The sequence below is a fragment of the Lagopus muta genome, chromosome 3, assembly GCF_023343835.1.
Source record: "Lagopus muta isolate bLagMut1 chromosome 3, bLagMut1 primary, whole genome shotgun sequence".
NCBI classification, from domain to species: domain Eukaryota; kingdom Metazoa; phylum Chordata; class Aves; order Galliformes; family Phasianidae; genus Lagopus; species Lagopus muta.
The window spans coordinates 72,867,381-72,888,119 of NC_064435.1; the positions used below are offsets into that span (position 1 = coordinate 72,867,381).

Below are 20,739 nucleotides of genomic sequence, written 5' to 3' on the forward strand. Positions count from 1 at the left end.
AGCTGAACACACTGCTAGTTATTAAATGGCATGGAGGTTGGTTGCAGCAGAACCTGAAGGACAAGCCTGATATTGAAAGGAACAGTTTTTGTGTTCTTGCCTTACTCTTATATTGATCCATTTTCTGTTTTCCTGCTTGAATATAATATTTACCAATTTCCGTAAACAACCAAGGTTTCTAAAGCCACTTCAAAATTTACTGACAATTTAATTTGTAACTTCAAGATCTCTGCTTCAGTGTCTCTCTTGCGTCAATCAGCATTGTAGAAATTATTTAATTTGCAGTTAAATATAAGCACATAACATTTACATAATTAGCATGCATTAAAAGAAAAAATAATGACAGAAATATGATTTTGACAATGATAAGGAATGAAAATATTGTCTTCTGTAAAACAAGTAAAAAAAAGTAAAACACTTACAGGCCTGGATGTGGAATGATTAACTTCTTTATTATTGATGTGATTAGTACTTTAACTGAATAAAATTAGATAACATTGTGTTAAGGTATGACCTTGTCTTGTCTTCCAGCAGTTAATGATGTAATGGCAGGTTGGAATGTATACTCTGAATACAAAGAGCTTCATTTGAATTCTGACATTCACTGAAGTCTTCAAATTCATTTTTGATCTGCAGGTATGGGCTTTTATTTTCTATTTTATTTTCTATTCATTTCCACCCCTTTGCTTCATATACAGTTCCATGTCAGATACCTTTTTTTCAGACTCTTTCAACTCTTTTTTTTTCAACTTTTCAACTCTATGAGAGGGTAGATAATAGCAGGAAAGGGGGAAATGGTTTTAAGTTGAAGGAGAGAAGATTTAGGCTGGATATCAGGGGGAACTTCTTTACCATGAGAGTGGTGAGGTCCTGGAACAGGCTGTTCAGAGAGGTTGTGGATGCCCCATCCCTGAAGGTGTTCAAGGCCAGGTTGGATGGGGCCCTAGGCAGGCTGGTCCAATATTAAATGTGGAGGTTAGCAGCCCTTCCTGTGGCAGAGTGGTTGGAGCTTGATGATCCTTGAGGTCCCTTCTACGCCAAAGCCATTCGATGATTATGTGATATGATTCAGACTGCCTCTATGCTGCCATCTGTTGCACAGCAACAAAATGTAATGGAATACTGGCCAACATCTGCCGCTGTCATTGTGAGCCAGCAAAATAAAATAGGAGGCATTACTTTGGAGGAGCTTTCAGGTGTTTGATGAGTAGAAACTTCAGATGCAAAACATTGGATGAAACTGCTTCAAGGCCAATGTCTCAGCTGTCCTAACTGGTAGCTCAACAACAGTCTATGTAGAATATTAGGAAACGATTTACCTTCAGTTGTCAGAGGTTTATCACACACAGACTGGAATTCAGCTGGAAAAGATTCACCTGCATTAGACACTGCTATTGTAAAGGGCTATGTAGTTCATGTAGAAGCATCCTAGAATTAGACAGTAGCTCTGCCTTTAGTTTTTCTGTCCTGTTCTAAACTGCAGCCTCTTTTCTCCCTTCCTCATAGTACCCACTAGGACAGAAAATGATGTCATGCAGGAGTCAGTGGGGCCAGAATATAAGAATGTATATAATCCCACTTTCATTTGAATTAGAAAAATGCGGTAGACCATAATTTGTTGCTTTTAACAGACTGAAAGCTACAAAACACTTCTGTTAAATGAAAATTTTGATCACAAGATCAAAACAACAGTGAACATCCTCAGTCTGTTTCTTGAAATTTGAAGGAAAAAAAATCCATTCTTAAAGACTATCCACTCTTAAAGCTCATAGGTTTTATTTTACCAAGGTCATGCTGATCAATTACTATTTTAAGATTTACTATTTGTGTGAAGTAAAATTTCGAATCATGAGTGAATTTTTTTTTTTTTTTTTGTAACATTGCCCATATTTTGATGACACAGTCTCCTACAGTTTGTGGTTGATATTCTTTTTCAGTACTACAGAACTTTAAGTAGAAATTTTAAGCTTTTAGATAAAAGTGATGTTTAATAGAGCTTTAGGTAGGGACGGTGTCAACTTATTTAATCATACGGACAAAATAAGAAATTTCAGGGATATGCTATTTAAATGGAATGATATTAAATAAATACTGCAACTCAGATTGAAAAAAAAAAGACAGGAAAATGTTATTTTGTAGATATTTTTAATCTTATAGTGTATCTTTACTTTTTTTTTTTTTTAAAAAAAAAAAAAAGAGGTCACAAACTGGCAACATTTGAAATTGCTTTGTGCCAAAGATATACCTTATACAGTATTTTGTACTTTTTAGAAAACGCCGTACTCTTGAGACTTCCTCTCTGTCAAATTGATATTGTTTCAGCAGCATGCAAAAATTATTGGGAGGTATATATTAATACTGACATATATAAGGAAATAAAATCTATTAACCTATATAGTCAACTAGAAGAAAAAGGATTGCAATGCATGAAAATTCCACATAATATTATGAAATATTCTGAGTAATCAATTATTTTTTCCTCACTGATGTCAGTGAGATGAAATATGGTTTCTTTCTTTTAAATAAGATAAAGAGTAACTCACATTTATTCACCTGCCAACTCTATTAGGCCAGCCTTTTCAGAACTCAATGGGAACAACCAAACCATTAGTGCTTTCCTGTTAACAAATGTCACTGTCTCTTGTATGGCATTCCCAGCAATCTTTAATTAGCAAAAATGGAACCAAGCTCCAACAATTATTGCCACATTAATTTGAATTAATTTCTAAGCTGAAATAGCTGTCTGAAGTCTCATATCAGATTGTATGCTGTAATGGTTATCTGCAGTACATTCTTCTCATGAAGAAGCAGCCAGACAGGCTGACTAAAAAATAAAAAAATAACTAAACACCCCATAGCTAATTTTTATGTCCCCATAGCATTTTGATTATGAATTAAATATACTTTCTTTCATTTCCAAAAACTGAATTACTTTATCATTCTGTAATTAGTAAAAACATTTAAGGAAGATCCAGTAAAGTTTAAGAAAATTAAAATAGAGGCAATAGTTACTTTAGTCAGCCAATAGAAGGAGATTAAAGTAAACTTCATGGCCTCTGAAATTCATATTTAAGTGATTATGTTTAAAGAGTGCTGAGTCAAAATATTCTATAGAAGATCAATGAAGAGCAGTGAAATAATATTGGAAAAGAAATTTGTATTCTCCATAACGTTTAAGTGCACTAGAAGAAAGAAAATTCACATGAAATGAGAACGTAGTTTTTAGGTAAAGAAAGAATTAAAGTGAAGAAAGGAATAAGACAGAAAGGAAAACATGAAGCATTACTAATGAACTGAACTGTATTCATACAGGTAAAATAGCTACTTTTTTTTTGTATGGTGCTATATGTGCTAATACTACACAACACAATGAAAGAGCCTGGAGTGCTATGTAATGAGAAAGCCAATACAGGGATGAAAAGTAAACTAAAATAAGAACTGTGACCAAAGCAGAAGTATTGTTATATATTCATGACCCAGAGAGAATGATGAGAGAAATTAACACGATTGGATAGTATGCATGTGACTAAACAGACATAATAGAAGGAAGATAATTTTGATAACATGGTGTCAGTTTTAGCAAAATTATTTTGAGAATACAAAGTTCTATTTATACAGTGGTTTGAATCTCATGCAGGTTTCAAAGGTCATGCTAGCATAGCATCAGAAGTCATAATGGGAAAGTGAAGTCACCAAACACTAGAATTGCATAGGGAAAGAAAAATAATCATAGAGATTCTTCTTCTTAAAAAAACCAAACAATAAATATCAGAAGTCAAGGGATTTGAGAAGAAATCATTGGAAACCTATCACGTAAGGGAAGAAGCAAGGCAGAATAAATATGCAAGGGTGGCTCTAGCATAGAATTAACACTTAACAGAAATGGAAATTGGGAGCAGAATAGAACAGTGTTATGAATCATGCCAGACTAATGCCACTGTTCTCCAAGATGAGTAGGTGTTTTTGAAACAAAGGATGACTAACTGAGGACCAGAGTGAAATGTATGATGTGATGCTATATTTTAAATAATATATTTAAAAATGAAGATGTGAGGAATAGTACAAGAATTGCAAAAAAGATAATATGGCATGCAATGAGAGCATTGTATATTAAAAAAAGAAAAAAAAAATGCTTGAAAGAAAAATAGTTATTTGTGGAATCCTTTAGAATTTTATCTTGATGCTCAACTTTAATATTCCTTAATGACTGCAGAAAGTCCTTCTAAACCCAGACTTCCTCCATTTCCTATTTTACCACTAAAGATTTACTGTAAAGCAGATTCTGGCTGCTTCTGTTTGCAAAGTTGACTTGTCTTTCCAGCTTCCTACTGCAGTCTTTTCACAAAACATTTGTCTTAACAACAAAAAAAATTGTTGTGGTCTGTGTAGGTTATTAATACTGTCACATCTATTTCTGTGTTTACAGATTAAAAATATGTGCCTTCTTTGGTCATATATGAAAGCAAATCTGGAAAAACTTTTTCACATTTGAAACATACTGGATCTCTTAGTAAACTCTGCTGTATTATATATGAATTTACACATCAGAAACTCTTTTACACAGAATAAAGGGTATAAGCAGTATCTCCTGCTATCTAAGACAATGTGTGCATACAATAAGTTGAATAACAATCTTCCCTTTATTCATGGCAGAAGATTTCTATAACACAATTCAGAACAGGTTCTTTTCCTTCCAAAAGCAGAACTTATTTTCTGCCATCACCTTACTTTATGAGCCAAAGGAAATGAATAATTCTGTTTTCTGTAGAAGTTTCTAAGCATATTGTGCTTCTACCATGTCTCCCAGTAGTTTGAGATCTGCCCATATAAGTCATATATCTTCTCCAAACATATCCCAGCTTGGAAAGATGTTCACAAGTTGAGTAACTTAAGAAATTGAGCTCAATGCCGTGCTGACAACAACTCATGTCACATTGTGATGTTGGCCTTGCTTGATGCAAGTTTATCCAGTCTTGTTCTTTTTAAACGCCCTTTAAGAGCTGCAGAATTGACTTAAAACCTTTGTGGCAGGCAAGTGCAGTTAGCAAATTAGTAACTGCCAGCAACATATCTATTTTTCCTCTGTGATTCTTACAGCATTTCTGTGAAGGATTACCTTTGCTTATTCTCAGAATTCAGATGTGCTATATGGATCAAGTTGACAACTTTCTGCAAGTAGTGAGCATTGTTGGCTAAATCATCTTCCTTCAGCACTTCTGTCCTGCCTGTATATTTCAGGCTTAGCATGCACAAATAGGCTGTTGTCAGGTCTCTGAAAGTATTTCATTGCTTGACAAACTATTTTTCATCTGTGCTAATGATCTGTGTGCGTTTGCACTGATCTCCTGGAAGGAGAAATGTATCATGCCCAGTGAGAAAAAGAGAAATTAGACAAGGAAAGACAGCTGAATACCAGCCAGGTTGCAAATCTCTTTTTTCATTTAACCAGTTAGACTCGCTTTGTCATCAGTGACTTACCCAGGGACTTTTCTGTGCTTCAGATGACTGCACTACCAGTTGTTTGTTTTTTTTTTTCCACAAGTAGTTGTCTAATTATGCTCCAGAATCAAACAGTTTAAAATATCTGATTATGCAAACACCTATCTGACTTGATGATACAGCAAACAGTAGCACTTTGTGAGCTTAAATGATTGCATTATTGTTCCACTAAAACTCCACCTAGAGAACATCTAGGCTTGCATGGGAAGACTGACAGGCAGTGAGATGCAATGGACAAAAACGTTCTCTCGTGAATCCAAACACAAGTAGAAGTCTGTTGAAACTAGTGTCTGAAGTTTAAACTGCACTTACTAATTACCTAAAAGGAAGCGGACAGCTAGAACAGTGGAAGTCCCAGAATCTTCTGTCGTATCAATACGCAGTTCACAGCCACATGATTGCCAAGTCCTCACCTGTAAAACCGAAGCATTGTCTCTCTCATTGCTATACTAGTTTAGATGATTACAGGTAAAATTGAAAACAGTTAGCAGATTTTAGCTTTCTTTTTTTTTATGTTAAGACCAATCAATCTCTAGAATCTACTGTAGCAGTTACGGACTCAGATGTGTGACGATCCAAATTGCTCTAATATCCGTTAAGTACATTTCCAGCTTCCCTCCTGTAACTTGCCATCCCCCTACACATCAACAGAACACTTAAGTCTCCTTCATATCTAGGCACTAACTGCCACCGCTAGTGCTCATCCAATCAGAGCCACAATTGCTTCTATTCACGGGCTTCTTCTCCACTCATGGCCGTCATTATGTGGAGATTACTCGCCCCACTTGACTTCTGGAGACACCTTTTGTTCTCAGCGTCCTCTTCCAACCTGTCAGACTTGTTCTGTAGCCTGTGTTTTGATCGTTGTGTTGAACCCCCTCACCGACCTCTGAGGAAATAATTTCTTCCAAACATCTAAACTTATTCTCCCTGCTTTTAGTTTAAAGCCCTTCCTATTTTTTTCCTGTTGCTATCAAACTCTGTAAAAAGTCAGTCTTTCTGTTTATAAACACCCTTCAAGTACTGGAAGGCCACAGTGATGTCTCCCAGAATTTTCTCATCTCCCAGCTGAACAAGCCCAACTCCCTCAGTCTGCCTAGAGGTGCTCTAGCCCTCTGGTCATCCTAGTGGCCCTCCTCTGGACCCATTGCAGAACCTCCACATCTTTCCTGTGTTAGGGGCCCCAGGTGTGGACGCAGTACTCCAAATGGTGCCTCGTGAAGGCAGAGTAGAGAGGAATAATTCCCTCCCTCTCCCTGCTGGCCATGGGTCTTGATGCAGCTCAGGATACAAGTGTTCTGGGTTACGAGCAGACACTGCTGACTTTTGTACAGCTTTTTGACCACCAGAACCCGCAAGTCCTTCTCCACAGACCTGCTCTGTGTTACAGAGAACAAAGTAGTATAAAACATGCTTTATTTATTTTCTTTACAGGTCTCCACAGTCTTGTAATGGAAATGTTAAGTCACGTCCTCACCCGGTGATTGAGCACCTGGTGGGAAAGCAGGGCCAAGCCAGGGGAGCTCAGCTGCATGCAATGTGTCTGACTAGAATGGGTAGAGCCAGGATCCACCCCTCCCCAGACCTCATTTAAGGGTTGGCAGCGGAGCTGAGAGCATCTTATCTAGTGACTGCTGGGTACACAAGGACCTTATAGATCTTCTGAAGGTAAGTTGCTTCTTTATTTTTATGGCCACTGCTCTTGTATCTGAGTAGCTCTTTGCTTGCTGTGCTCTGGGAGCTGGCTGTTCTGGTGTCTTATCATGTTCTCCATTGTATTACACGGTCTTCAAATTAAGTAGTTCTCTTACAAGCAAAGTTATGCTAAAGGAAATGAAGTAAGTTGTCAGATCTAAGTGTTTTGTTTAAGGTAGAGCTCATGTTTTTCATGTTTTGTAATCTCTGGTGTAGTTTTTTTTTTTTTTTTTTTTTTTTTTTTCCCCTCCTGAGTGTTCTGCTCTGCCAACTTTTTAAATAATTATAGTTATTGGAGTTAAAGGACTGGTGACTACTAAGAGATGCATGGAGATAAGGACTGATTTATTTCTCTTAGGCATATGTTATTAATTTGCTAATATCTTTTAGGCCAATGTGCTCCATTGAACAGTGAGTAACAGTGCACAGTCTGAATTCACTGGAAGTTGCTCATATGCAATGATTATCCACTGATTAATACAGCTATTATGATGCATAGCCCAAAGGAATCAGTGAGAAAGTGATCATGTCCAAATGTTCTTGGTAATTAGATATGTATCAGTCATATCAGTAAATTGTTTATTTACATAAGAAAACGTGCCGATTTTTCTTCTAATGGTGAAACAAATCTAATATTTTATTTATATTGCAGTATAAAGTGACCTAAAATATTAGGTTGCTCTGTATTGCCTTGTAAATATTTCAAAACAAAAGAAATGTTATCTGGATAATGTGATTTTTGTTGTTGTTGTTTTTTCTGCTTTTTAAAAGAAAATAGCAGTTGTGTTGAGGTTTTGAAGAATGCTTTTTGCTGAGTTATACCAATAAGAAGTTAAATGTAGACTTGTCTCTTGAATGGTCTTGTGTTGTGTGCTGCGCATATTTGTGAAGTCCTTGGGTTGCAGATATTGTATTATATATCGCGTTCATGCTTTTCTCTCACAAAGTACCGGAGGTGTAAGGAAGAGATACATTTGCATTATTTCTTCATAAAAATTTTCTCTTGTTGTGCATTTATAATAATACACAATTTGTAGTGTCTTGACTCTTTTTCTTCAAGAAACTATCACAAAGAGAATACATTCAGACTGATCTCTGTGATTTTTTTTTTTTTTTTTTTTTTTTTTTCCATGTTGGCTTACTGGCATGTTTTGGGTTTTTTTTGAGTAAATCAATAGAGCTACAAGTCTACTAAGAGTTCTGAATATGTGCTCAGACCACTTCAAACAGGCTGCCAGCAGTATACTAGCAAGGTATAATGCAAAGACGAATGGCTTTTCAGAAGTCAAATTCATTGAATCATCAAATTATCAACTGATTATTTTTCTAGGCTAGATGAGCAGCTGACTATCACTACAGTCTTGAGCTCAAAAATTTCTTTTTCTTAGATTCAACTTCTATCTGAATATTTCTCATGTTTGCTTGGGCATGTTTTTATGTTTGGTTTTAGTCATGGTAGGGGTTGTGTGTATCAACACTGTATATGATCATTTCTTTGCATCCATCTATTTTCAAATTTGTTTTCTCACTGCTGTGGGGTCAAGAGCTTTCCTGTTTTGCAGAAGCTTTTGAGTGGAACAGCTTTAGCTGAGGTCAGAAATATAACACTTAACTCATTTCTAATACACAATTAAGTTATCTTGCTTTTGTGATCCCTCTGAATTCAATTCCTTATGACCCAGATTCAGTATTGGAAAATGCACTTTAGATTTAGAGTACCTTAAAGGTATACTGACTTCCTTTGCAATTTATTAGTTTGAGAGGTGGATGAATTATAATTTTTCAAGGGATTGGTTTGTAACTGATTACTACTTTATCCTGAGATATAACACTTTGCTTTTTCTTGATCAGAGCTTTGCTGAAAAAAACCTCTACAAAGTTGATTTTGCATTTCTGGCCTTAAGAATTCAACACCAACTGGACTCAGCTGAGAATTTTACTCCTTTTATAAGAGTTTCACCATAGAAATAACAAAAATGTAAACCTGAGATTTCAATCCAGCTACTTTTGTATTCTTCTAAATAGCTAATAACAGTGGCTCACATTAAGGGTGGAATTAAGAACCACCTGTGTTCTAGTGGGTCTGTAGAGAAGGTTCACAGTCAAATTATCTATCTCTCACAGTATTGCTTGTAGCAGTGCCCCTGGCAACGGTTTGGGGCATGCAGGTGTGACCTATTTGTGAACTGATAGAATAGCATGAATTTAACTGGTTTGGAGGTGCTTAAAAATTTATGCAGCCTGCAGCTTTGCCCTCTGCCCTTCCCATGATGATATTGTGCAGGCTAAAGCACTTAATACAAGTGCTGTTTTCTTTACGCTGGTTGCTGCAGAGGGGTAAGAAGTTTGTGAGGAAGCAGTACACAAGATTAATTCAAATTGGCAGCAGAGATGTTATGGATGTTCTTTTGCACAATATTTAGGATAGGCTGGAGAGTTTCCCTTGTACTGTTTCTGTCTAGCACTTTAGAGACAGTTAAGGAAGTCAGATGAACCTCTGTAGTGTCAGGTATCTTTAAACACTTTCCCTCCATGATACAGTAAGGAAGTTAAGAAGATCTTAATTACGTTCGCTTCTACTTTCACGTCTTGCTTCATCAAAATCTCTTAGGTGACCACTTATTTTTCTATCTTTTACCATAAACAGTGCTGCAAAGACTTAAGCAGTAGTACAGTAACTCAGTAGTAGGGTGTTATAAGGTACATAATATGTATCATGTATGTATACTTAAAATTTTGCCTTGGGTGGCAAGGTCTTGGTAGTGGGAGGGCTGCAGCAGTGCCCCTGTCAGACCAGAGCAGCTGCAGCTGCTTCGAAGGAACCCACTGGCTGCCACAGCTGAGCTGTGAGCAACACTGGGGGTGTGTTTCAGTGAGAGCTAAAAAGGAAAAATCTGCTGAATAACAGCAGCTGGGAGAGAGGAGTGAGTGATGTGAGAGAAACAGCCCTGCAGGCACCCAGGTGAGGTTAGGAGAAGCTCCAGGCACAGAGCAGCATCTTCCCTCAGAAAACCCCTGAGTACGTGAAATGGAGATATTATGAACTGAGAAAGGATTGCCTTCCATTTGCTTATTGTAGAAGTGCTATTTATTATTTAACTAAAAAAAAAAATGGCTTGTTCTTAACATATAGAATTACTCCCTTCTACCTGCTTAGCATTATTCAGGCAATAAGAACAAAAAAAATCAAGTTTTCCCCTCAGATGGATGTTCTCAAGTATACTTGAAGAGACTAAAGGTTATCCCTATTTTGATGAGATGGTCAGATCAGATTACCTCCAATCTAAACATTCATAATGGATGCCATAGTAGCTTGGATAAAGTGTAAATGTACATGTTACTAGCTATGGTAATATTAACTTTAATGGTTTGAGTGAGGCCATTGTTGAGGCTGGAACTGAAGTATGAACTATTTGGCTACTGTTACAGTTCTTCATAGCACACCAGGGAGACGATTGGTGCCTGCCTTCCTGCTCTACCCAAGCACAGTCCTGGATTGGGTTGTGCCTGTTCAAGCTGCTTGTGAAGAGTTCAGTCTTCTGTCACTGTTTTCTGAATGTTCATCACTTCACTGGCGGCTGTTCTGTGGGGAAGTCTTAGTGAAATAACAACACAAGCAGAAAAATCAGTGTCTTGTAATGTCTGGTATCTCTTAATAAATCTACAAGAGGAAGAAGGCATGAAACATTTTACTTAAAGGTGTCGATTTTATATGAACTCTTTTTCCTGATAGCTGGTAAAAAGATGATGATTCTTAGAACAGTCAGCTTAATAAGCAGCTCAGAAAACCGTCAGTGGCAAAGGGGAAATTCATTTTGCTTGGTAGGAGTAAAGTGCAGCAGTTTTTTGTGTCTAGCTTGTAAAAATGAGGCAATTACTTTTCCTAAAAATCTAGCTATTATTTTTACAAAGACAGCTTTCCTACCCAAATATAGGAAGGAAGAGATTTTTGATCAAAGTATAATTACTTTTTAATTTTCACAGTATCACTGTGTACACAAAATGTATTTCTTTAGGCATTATCATACACAACCATTGAGGAATGAGGATGCTGTATTTTCAGTAACATCTTTTATGCCATTTTAAATCCGTGTACTTTTATCCTGCCTGGCTGCCTAGTGTTAAATGAAAGTAGTATGTCTAATGAATAACAACAAAAAGTAATGCAGTAATAGTAAGCTTAAAAATACAGTATAGAACATGATTAATTGGTAAATGCTCACTCTGCTTTCACATGGACAGATGGCCTAAATTTATTTGTTATAGGATTGAATTTGGACTAGTCTAATACCATGGACAACCCAGAGCTGGACAGGAAAGAGACTGAGAAGACTATCAGCCTTCACCTGTTCAACAGCTTAGTGCACAGCTGACAAGGTGGGAGGCTTTGCTGCTCAAAGGCCAGGAGTAGAGTGCCTAGAGGAGAGAGAATGTTCATGGTGCCGGGAGGTGGAATGTATGTAAGAACAAAGCATTGTTAGATTGTGTCACAAAAAGTTCATCCCCAATGTATGAAGAAGCACAGAGAGCACGGAGGTTGGTGAAACCTCAGTAACCTCATCAGATGAGTTCCTATCCTGGCTCTTCTGAGGGCTGTCATCATTGAGCCCCTCGCCACGTGATCCAGGGGTGACTCAACAGCACTACAGAGTTTTTCAGATTGAGATTAGGGAATACAGAAGAATAACAGCTTGTAATTGTACAGTGTCTTGGGATCTTCAAGCAAGGACCAAAGGCAGAGTAAGGGGTCAAGGTTGTTTGGGAAGGAATGAGTGTGCGTTTGTGTGGAGGGGGAAGGAGAGGGAAATAAGAGGCCAGTCATGTAAAGAAGTTTCTGGCAGTATCCTTATCTGGCCATGGCTTGTGCATGATCAGTACACCCTCTCTGTTCTTACTAAGCATCTTCTTCTGCAGTAAAGGTAGGGAGTGAGCTTGGGATACCACCAACTGGAGAGAATGGTGTGTGTGTGTTTATGTGAATGTGCAGTCACTAGCTAAATCTAAGTTGCACTAGCTGATGACAAAGGTAGGAGGCAACTATTGGAGAGAGAGTGTAGGTCTGGACCAGATACTGGAGAGACTGGGGGAGTCTGAGGCAGCGCTGGAGAGAGTGCTACTGCAGTTCAGTATGGAGAAGGCTATAGCTTTAGACCAGATTCATGTGTGTATGTACAACAGTCTGTGAGGCAACTAGAATACTGGGGGACATGGGACAGAGACTGAATAGACCTAGCATCAGAGGTGACTTTCTGGAAGAATTCATACTGCAATCTGGTGTGTGTGCCAGAACCTCTTACTAGTAGCTGGATTCAGGCTGTAGGCTCAGGGTTCTGTATGCCCAGCAGCTCCTGGAGATCAGGAGATCCTAGGTCAGATACTGGATAAACTGGCTGCTGGAGGGTTCCATATAGTCTACACAGATGTTTGTGTGTATGCTGCGGCCCCTGCCAGTATTGAAATGTCTGTGTACATGTGTGTATATGGTGCACAGACCTGATGGGACTGGGAACAGGGAGCTGTGGCAGCCTCTATTTTTAGCATCACACAAGGCATAAAATCTCTTCTAGTTTTAGCTTCTGGTTGAGTATTCCTGAATAAAAAAAAAAAAAAAAAATTCTTAATGTTGCTTAAAGGTTTAAACTTGATCTAAGAAGAGGTGGTGCTGTAGGGCCAGTGTCCTTTCTGTGCTTTTGCTGAGCAAATTAGATGTTTAAATTACTTTGGCTTAGGGGCTATAGATATTCTTTTTGTCATGCTGTAATCAAAGAGACATGCTGTCTTAAAACTTAGAGGCTACAGTCCTAATGTTGCCACTAGCTTATCAAAACAGGAGAAGCTCATGTGAAGCATGTCTAAATCGGAGCATGCTGCGGACTCTCTGTGCCTATCTCCTCTGACATTCTTATAAAGGCATTTTAATGAACTTTCTTTGTAGAATGCTGGAGGGCAACCTCTTACTGATACTAAACAGAATATGAATATGGTTGGTGAACCAATAACTTCAGTGAAAAGAGATGATCTTTGGTGTGATGGAGTTCAAACTTGTAACTTGGAGGGTACTATTGTGAAGTGTCAAAAATAATAATAAAAAAAGCCTGGATCTGAAAACACCAGAACAGTGAGCTTTTGTGATTACATGATTGAGATCTTTTGATATTTTCTCTTTAGATGTTATTTGTTGCCGAAATAACCAATACCAATAGTAATGCATACCAGAGAATTTCGAATCCCATTAAGTTCATAACAGTACAGGTTATTACAGTGTTTCACTTGTAGCTTTTAGTCTTTCAGATCAAGCAGATTTCTGCTGCAAACTAATGGCTTTATTCAGTATTTGCCTAAAAGATTGGTTAGAGTAGCATGTTATCTTTGCATTTTGGATGCAAGTTCACCACATTTGAGTTTTCTGCTTGACCGGTAACACAGAGATAGTAATCAGAATAGGTGATTAATTCATGTACCATTTGTAATTGTCAAATAACTTGGTAAACTGGACAAATCTGAAGCCACCAGTCAAATACAGCAGTTATGTGTATCCTCCAGGGTAGCTGTAGAAGTACTTAATTTTCTAATTAACTCTTTATACTTCTGCTTGAATAGTCAAGTAACTGACCCTAAGCCTTTCTTGCAAGAAGCATCATGTGAGGGTTTAGTGAATTGTCTGCATTTGTGGTAATTAATAACACATGACATTGGTTTTGATGTTTAGAGCTTTCCCTTGTGGTTGAAATTATTGCAATAGGCATTATGTGGGTGGAGAGTGGGTTGAAGAGATGATGCTCTTGCTGCAGTGAAACACAGAAGTCTGTTCTACGTGTGTCATTGCGATGTAGTGTTATTTAATTTCACTAAATGAAGAAATGTCAGAAAGGAAGGCCTATGGCTTTATCCTAAAGGTCTAAACAGCTTTCCTTTTCAGTTTTGATTAGTTATGTATGCAGTGTATGCAACAGCATGACAGAAAGCCCCTTCCAAAAATAACCATTTCCTGTGAACTGTTGATTCTACAGCGTGACCCCAGGTCTTTACTCTCTGCATTCAAGAGGCTTTACTAAAAGCTTCAGATTACAACATCCTCACAACTCCACATCTTAATTCACCATTGTAATATAATCCTTCTGTTTTGTTTAGGGATGCATTCAGAATGTGTGGACTGTAGCTCTGAACTTTAGTATAGGAGCTATATGTAAGGCTGTTTCTCAAGAATCAGCTGAAGGACATGAACACTGAATACTGATCAAGGCAAGAGGTATTTATGAAGAGAATCTTAAGTAAAATTAAGAGTATATATATGAGAGATTTATGGATGTATGGAGAGACAGGGAGAAAAGTATGTTTTCATTGCTTTTCTTCCTGGAATAAAAAAGGAGCATTAAACTCAGGTAGCAAGTTCACAACAAGGGAAGAGGGGTGGTTTTCTGTGCAACTTTTTATTAAGCCAAATAACTGCCTGACATAGTACAGTATCAGCTCTGAAAATCTGTGAAGTTTAAAAGGAAGTCATTTGTAGACAAGAAATCCACCAGAAGGCATTCAGTACTTAAACTACCTCTGCTTTTAGAAGTGTTTGGGGATCAAAAAGCTGGAAGAAAAAAAAAAATTAATATACATGTGAATGTATAGTAATTCTTACACTCACAGACTTACGCTTTCAGCAACAGTCCTTACCTGAACAAATGCTCGTGCTTGTATGTTTCTTTTATTTACATGTTTCCACAGTCTTGTTGCTTCATGAGTTAATATACTTTGTTAGGATGTCCTCTACTTATTCTTTCCTCCTCTTTAAATTCTTTTTCTTGAACCTGGATTAACAAGTCTGAACCTCAGAGTTCAGTTCATGGTCACATAAATAACTCATTCTTCACATTAATACCACTGTATATGTCTTTAAATTCCTCATACACTTCAGAATAAGAATCACATTGTTATTTTCAGGACTGAATTATGTTGATGGCTTGAATTTTGATTACTTAACACTCCTGGTCTTTCTCTGCTGGTTTCCATTTGAATACTGTAGTTTATAAAAGATATCAAGCTTAAAGTGCATGGACTGGCATCTTTCTGATATTTCAATTTGCTACACCTTCTTTCTTTTTTTTTCCTTGCAATTCTACCCACTTAGCTGACAATTCCTTCAAGAGATTTATTGTCTGTTCCATCTCCAAAATCATAAGCATCACAGAATATACAGGTAAAGGAAACTTTAATGCTCTGTGTAAATCTTCTTTCAGTTCCTTCCCTACATAGCATTCCTTATGGTATATTGCAGAGCTCATCATCAAATAGGCTTGTATCTACCAATCATTTTGCAATAGCATGAAAACTGTGTGAATAAATGCTCCAAATGTTACAAGTGTTGAGGACAGTCCTAGTGATCCCATAAGATGAATACAATGGTGGTACCTGTTCATCTCAGCTTGACTGCTGCTGGAGTCACTTTTCTCTTTTAAGTCTAAGTCTCTGTAAAAGCAAATTACGAAGACTACATTTATAATAAAATGTTATTTGATGTTTATGAGTTAGCAAGATCTTTTTGCATATAAACAAGCTTTCTAGATTAGAATTACAAACATCTTGTTTTTTTCAAAAGTAGGCTGTAGTCATGCATGGAATTGGGAAAACTCCCATTATTAATTAATAGCATTTAAATAGTTCCAAAAGATCTGTTTAATTTATTAGAGTTTCTGTACTGCTTTTCTCAATTGCCACACAGTGTTGTTTTTTTTTTTTTTTTTTTTTGAACAAAACTGATTTTCTGATTGTATTGGAAAGGATCTGGATTTGAAATGAACACACATAATGGAACTAAACAGGAAAATGTACATACCTTTCTCTTTCGGGAATACTAGTTGGAGTTCTACATAGTTGCTTCTGATTGCTATTCTTTATTTACTGGTATTTCTTCCCAGTTGAGAAAAAGACAGCTTTTCAAACTGTACTAATAGAATATCATACTGTTTCATGTCATGTGAACTTTTTGTTGCAAGGTAATAAAACAAAGAGGAGTGTTAGATTGAGAGTAGCCATGTACAATACAATGTCAATGTAAATTCCAAAAACAAATGTAAGATTCAGCTGCATTTCCATATTAAGAAATACTGAACAATATTTTAAAATGCTGAGCTCTGGTTTGGTTCCTATACTGAGATAAATTGTGTTAATTTCCAAGTTATTTTTGCTTTCTTGTGCATAACTGTGTTCTCTGTTCTTAACACTAGCAGTTTCTGTGATGTATACCATTTGTGTTTGATCTTTTGATCAGCAAGACCAGACTGTACTCAGATATTGGTTGACTAATGCTTTGAAGATAATGGTGCATCTTTTTGAGGCCTTTTTTTCCTAATCAGATGTATGATTCCACTTACCTCAATCCTGCAGAAATTTGGGAGATCAAACTACTGCCCTTGCCTTCCATTTGTCAAATGTCATCTATCTTTTGTCATGAGTTCCTCTATCTGAACAGCCGTGGTTACATAGCTATTCCCTTAGCAGTTTTAGAGACTATTAACTATGTCATCAAATGCATTTTTGTTCATATTACAGAAAACAGTCCATATTACTGTGGACTGTTGCAAACCACCTACTTTAAACTCAAGTGCTTTCAATATTTTTCAAATCAAAGTTCATAATGGAGAATCTATAATTCAGTGTATAACTTGCCTTTTTATGGCATAATTACCTAATTGCATAGTAAAAAAGAAAGCTATACAATCCTCAAAACCAGCAAATTAGACCTCTTCATGAACCTCTTTCATTTTGTGTAGATGGCTGTTCATTATAATTTATGTGAACCAAAAGATAGAAGTTATCTGAAGTGTAACTTTGTAATAATAGAGAAGTTCTTCTGTAGGTATATATCTTGTCTCTCCCTAAAACAATCTGCTTTAAAAAAAAAAAAAAAAACAAAAACAAGCACAACAAAAAAGTAAATGCAGTCTAGGAAGACTTCATTTACTGCGCTGTCCAAATGTTGGCTTGTGGATATTTGGTATGCATTATAAGATGTCTACCTGGAAAACTGGGAGGAAGAAAGACACTTAAAAAAGTCAATAATATTTTCTGGGCAGTTAATATATTTAGAAGCTGAAGACTTGTGGTCAGTTACAATATACATAAACACATTTTTATATGTATTGTCATACACATGCACATGACAGTGACAGCAAAAACCACCCAAAGTAATGCCTTTTGTGTACTTAAGGTCACAAAACAGACTTCAGTCTTGACAGTCTACATTCAGCTAATGTGGCAAGGTTTCAGTAATGGGAGGACTGCAGGGCTTACTCTGTGAACTCCAGAAGCTGCTCCATTTCAGTGAAGAGCCAATTTTAGCCAAGTCAAAAAGGGATCTGTTGCTTGCCAAACATGTGATGTTGCTTACACATCTGTGATAGTATGTTTAAGATGGGGGGCAAAAATCCTGCTCAACAGTAGCTGTGGTTGGATAAGAAAATAAGAGATAAACGGTTGTACAGGTACCAGAGTCTGTGCAGGAGGTGCTCTGGGTGTGGAGCAGAAGTTCCCTGCAGCCCTGGAAGATGCACATGGAAGAGCAGGCCATCCCCCCGCAGCCCATGGGCACTGTGTGGAACAGATCTTCTGGTGCAGTCGTGGAAGAGCCTGTAGGGCAGCACTGGATGGTGATTGAAGGAGCAGAGCCCGAGCCTCTGAGAAGACCCTGTGGGATCAGTTTAGGAAAGACTGCATTTCATGTTAAGGACCTTATGAGGAGAAGAGATTGAGAGTGGTGAAAGAGGCAGAGATAAAGCATTATAGAGTGACTGCAGTCCCCATTCCTTGTTTCTCTTGAGGGGACCACCTGAGGGGGGAGGGGGGGGGGGGGGGGGGCGGGGGGAGAAAGATGTGGATGGTGGCAAGGTGCTTTTAATTTGCTCTTAACTTCTTACAGATCTAGTCTGTTTTCTGGCAATATACTATATTAATATCACTTACACTGAGTCTGTCTTGCCTGTACTGGTATCTGTTGAGTGATCACCCTTTGTCTCATCACATCAGCCCTTCTTAATCATATTTTCTCTGTATGTACTTTTGTGGAGGGATGGAGTATGGTGTGGTGAGGGTGAGGTATTGCCCTGCTACCCCCAGCTCTCTTATGGGATTTCTTTATCACTGAATGATTTTGTGGGGCAGTTTCAAAACTTATGCTTAATGGAGTATAAAACCTCTTAAAATTAGATTTCTATTTCTGCTTGTCTGTGTATCATAGCAAAAACAACTGGTGAAAGCACAGTTACAGTGAAATAGTGTCAGCTAATTTGAAGCAGCTGTGCAATTAGATTTGATTTCCTGAAAACCTGAATTTTTCTCTTGTAGTTGATCTACATTTTCCTGTTTGTGACAGAACTTGGCTAATTAGTTTCCTTTTTAAATTTAGTTCTGACAATCCAAGCAATGGCAATCTACTAACTCAACTCAAAACTGGTTTCCTTGCTAAAAACACACAAGCAATATTAGCAGGTATCCTCCTTCTCTTTCTTTCTATGGAAATCTAGAATAATAATCAATAGTACTTTCTTCCACATTTTAATGATGCTCTTTTAACTATGGTTGTTTTGTAAGATCAACTATGAATTAAAACACATATACTTGCTGGTTGAATTTTTTGGGGGGGTTTATTTGTGTTTTTAGCCTGTATTTTATGTATTCTTTAACAGTATGAAATTAGCTCTTCAATTATGTCCTCTTTTGATTTATGGCTAGCACACTTAGTAGATCAGCAAGTGGATAATTAGACAAATAATATCTGCACGTACCATCCTCTTGTACTACTTCTAATTATTGTGGTTGTGGTGACAGCAGGGTATGTTACCAGTTGTGTTGAATGAGTACTCTCAATCATCTGCTGTGAGCTGAAGTTTTTTAGCCATTGGCTTGAAAACTGATGTTTCGCTCCATCTGTTGCTCTCTACTCTACCTGCAGAGATTGGCTTCTGCTAATTTCCTTGCTCTTATACTTCTGAGATGTTGATGTCCATCTTATGTTTCTGTTACTGTTACCCTTTACTTTCATTTTGTCCTAAACTTTATAAGCACAGAGCTATTCAATGTTAATTGTCACCTTTTAATTCTGGCTTGCATGCTCTCACCAGGATCTGCATTGTATCAATTGCTATAAACAAAAAATATTACATATATTTTTGCTGAAAAAACATCTCTGGAAGAAAATATAGTTAGTTCAGAAGAGGAAGGCATAGTGGACTAAGCTTGGCAAACAGCCATGGTCCCGAATTTGGGGAACAAGGCAGTCACTCACTCCACCTTTAGCAGGAGATGGTGAAAATTGAGTACGACAGAGCTCGTGGGTTGAGATAAAGACGAAGAAACAGTGATCAGATGAACAGCATTGCTTCTTCTTGCTCAAGAAATTTTTGTTGGGATCAGAAGAACAGAGAAATCTTGCATGCATTTGACTTGGAGTCTGAACTCTTTGAATTTTTCAAGGCCAAGCTACTTGAAGTCTAGTGAGAGCTCAAAGTTCTTTCTGAATACAAGGTTTAAATTGGAGCACACGCTTCTCTGTAGGGAAACCAAGAAGGAGAGCTACTCCACCATCTGCTCTCCTTTGAGCCGAATGTATTACACCTATATGAGGTTTTTACATGTAGTTAAGATTAGAATAACTGAAAAATATTCCAGAAGGTATCATATATGAAGATATCCATTCTGTTAAGTATAGGAAAAGGAAACTAAAAAGAACATTGGAATTTTGTTAGGTGTGATGCTGAACTAAACAGCACCTTTTCCATTTCAAAATATGAAATCTAACACTGAAGGAACAGCTATCTTAATGTGATTTTTTTTTTTTTTGTAAGCTTTTTGCTTGCTGATGAGCTGTGATTAGTTCACAGAAATAAATCAGGTGGAGGACTATCTATGTGAGAAGTAATACAATTTTTTTTTACTGGATAGCTAATAAAAATGAATATGTTGTGTGCCAGTACTGTTATAGGAAAATAGCTCTTGGTACTTCAAACTGTAATGATGATAAAAAAAACTGGCGTAAAGTTATTTTAGGAGGAGAAACTTTTCAAAATTGAGAAATCTTTCTAGTTAAGAATCAAAATTATTTGAGGAATGTAGGACCAAAAAGAGGATATTTTATCTGAGGAAGAAAATAAACATACACTTCTTAAAGAGAAGCTCAAATATCTCTTCAGTGAGAATTTGGCTTTAGGATATATAAGCACAGAAGAATTTCTTGCTTTTGTTATACTGTAAACATTATAAGAGGAGCCATGAATAAATTGTATTTAAGGTTCATGTGTCACTTCTGTTTTCAATGTCCTATTTAATTTGAGTAACCAACTTCCAGGCAGGTATAAAAAGCTTTCTGATTATCTTGAGCCTTTAGAATTAATTTGAACTGCATATGTTTTGCTCCAGATCCATTCACCAATGAGTTTTCAAAAAAGATTCTGACTTCTGTCCTTTAAAAATTGTTTTTGCCTTTTTATATGATTTGAAAAGTGACTTCTGCATATTTTATATGAAAATCATTTGGTCTTTGCTGAACTTGAAGATATT

At 37.0% G+C, this 20,739-nt stretch overlaps 1 long non-coding RNA gene across 1 annotated transcript in view; it reads left to right on the forward strand.

The window, feature by feature from the left end:
- Positions 1–541: 541 nt before the first annotated feature.
- The window catches only part of LOC125691154 (uncharacterized), a 117,253-nt gene continuing 97,055 nt past the window's right edge, over positions 542–20,739 (forward strand). The window contains exons 1-2 of the long non-coding RNA XR_007375936.1: positions 542–636; positions 6,934–7,167. This is a non-coding gene — a long non-coding RNA (uncharacterized LOC125691154). The remainder of the gene's footprint in view (positions 637–6,933; positions 7,168–20,739) is intronic.